Here is a 2,851-nt window from a genome sequence, read left to right on the forward strand (position 1 = left end):
TTAAAGTGTTTAATTGATTATTAATTTTATTGGAGCTCGGGATTATAGGTCCATTAGTCTCCGCGTCGTCCTAGTAATTCTGCCAAACACAAAGGGCAAAATGGAAATTTTAGAATTACGGAATTCTAAAATTAAACGCTCGAAAATAATTAATTGAGAATTAATTATTATATAAATAATGTGATTATTTAAATTTGAATTTGAACACATCTAGATTTATCCATTTAAACTTATTTGATAAGTTGTTCAATTTAGAATTCAATTTAATTTAAGTTTGACTTAAATTGGAATTTGAATTTCAGTCAAAATTGGACTACAGGATAAAGGATGATTTTCTCTTCCTTCCCTATCTGCAAATTGGCGCCACACAGGGATAAAGATCCCCTAAGGTGGCCAGCCACAATGGATAAGGATAAGAGGATATTTTGTTCCAAATTCAAATAGGAGATAATTAACAAGCTTTATCTTATAGATAGAGATTTAATTCTTTTTTGAAATTTGACTTCTACTCTTTAAATATGCGAATGATAGAAAATTGTGGAGACATTTTGGAAAACAATTTTTGAGCCCTAAGAGTTAAGGCTGGCCGAAATTCTCTTTGTAGGGAGAAAGGAAAATTTTTTTCTCCAAAAATTTCACATCGTGCATGCGTTGGAGTTTGTGAAAATTCGAGTGTTTATTGTAACCCGTTTTGTCTCATGTGTGCCCACACACACGTGTTCATGGATTCTAGGAATTGACGTGGAAGACATTGGTTTTCTAAACACAAAGATTGGAGCAAGTACTGCTCGTGGTTCAAGAACTCAAGTTATCATCCGAGTCGGCTTCCAGGTATTTTTTCTGATTGAGTTCTTAATAAATGAATTAATGAGATTAATTTATTCGTGCATAAATTATTATAATCTATAGAGTATGTCAAAAGTTTTATAAAAATTTTTGTTATACACGATCCGCCTCTTCCTCGCACCACGCTTCCGCATCCGGATTCGATTCGAAGACCAACAATCCATTCCTTCTTAAGAAAGAAGTAGATAAATAATTCTCTTGAGGGTTGATTCGGTACTTGGACCAGTAGGAGCTCCGATTCATAAATGTCTTTTATGAATCACTGTCCATTAGAGAATCAATGCTACTCAATGATAAAGATATAATTAGAAAGGTTAACAGATTTTACCTAACTCTAATTATGAATTATTTATGGAGGATCGATCTATATGCAATGACTATATCAAATGGACACTTCACAGTTTAAAAGTAATTTATGTTTATAATTTCGAGAGTGCAATTCCAAGTTTATAGTGGAGTAACTATTATAATTAATATAATTAATTAATTAATTAAAGTGTTTAATTAATTATTAATTTTATTGGAGCTCGGGATTATAGGTCCATTAGTCCCCGCGTCGTCCTAGTAATTCTACCAGACACAAAAGGCAAAATGGGAATTTTAAAATTACGGAATTCTAAAATTAAACACTCGAAAATAATTAATTATTATTTAAATAATGTGATTATTTAAATTTAAATTTGAACACATCTAGATTTATCCATTTAAACTTATTTGATAAGTTGTTCAATTTAGAATTCAAATTAATTTAAGTTTGACTTAAATTGGAATTTAAATTTGAGTTAAAATTGGACTACATGATAAAATATGATTTTCTCTTCCTTTCCTATCTGCAAATTGGCGCCACACAGGGATGAGAATTCGCTAAGGTGGCCGGCCACACTAAGGATAAAGGAGTGTGAGATTTTGTTTCAAATTCAAATAGAAGATAATTAACAAGCTTTATCTTATAGATAGAGATTGGATTCCTTTTAGAAGTTTGACTTCTACTCTATAAATAATAGAATGATAGAAAGTTGCACGAGACAATTTTTGAACAATTTTTCTGACCTAATAAAGTATTGTGGCCGAAATTCTCTTAGTGAGGGAAGGAAAAATGTTTCTCTAAAAATTCGACATCGTGCATGCGTTGGTGTTTGTAGAAATTCGAGTATTTATTCTAACTTGTTTTGTCTCATGTGTGCCCACACACACGTCTTCGTGGATTCTAGGAATTGACGTGGAAGACATTAGTTTTCTAAACACAAAGCTTGGAGCAAGGACTGTTCGTGGTCAAAGAACTCAAGTTATCATCCGAGTCGGCTTCTAGGTATTTTTCCTGAAAGAGTTCTTGATATATATAAATTAATGTGATTAATTTATTCGTGCATAAATTAATATAATCTATAAAGTATCTCAAAGGTTTTATGAAAATTTTTGTTATACACGATCCACCTCCCTCCATGCTTCCGCATTCGAATTCAATTCGGTGACCCACAGGGACTGTTGGGAATGGTATCCTATAAGCATAAAATGTAATAGGATATTTATTATTTATTTAAGAAAAGAGTTTATTCATCATTTTATGTGTATATATTTGTTAATATATTATGAATATCAATGTAAATTTCGTGATTATTTCTGTAACCTTAAACATTGTATATAAGTGTTATATACGAGAGGATAATGTTTAAGGGTAATAATCAAAAAGCAATGTTCATAATGAATTTAATTAAAGTTCAGAATCTTTAATTAAAACATTATTAATACATGTCATTCCCATTTAGAATGGAACGGTGTTATCCGCACTGTTAATATGGTGAGATATTGAATGAGAGTATTTCCCATAATGAGATTATGTGAAACAAGGAGACAGACACAATATGAATTTCTAATAATTTTTGTTAAGTATAGAAATTCTAATTGAGTCTACTGATGGTCATATATAGAATGATCTTAATCTTGAGTTCTTAACAGACTCCTATTTATGGATTTGTGTCTTTTGATTTACTCGGTACGGATTCTG

This window comes from Morus notabilis, unplaced genomic scaffold (assembly GCF_000414095.1).
Source record: "Morus notabilis unplaced genomic scaffold, ASM41409v2 Scaffold264, whole genome shotgun sequence".
Taxonomy (NCBI): Eukaryota; Viridiplantae; Streptophyta; class Magnoliopsida; order Rosales; family Moraceae; genus Morus; species Morus notabilis.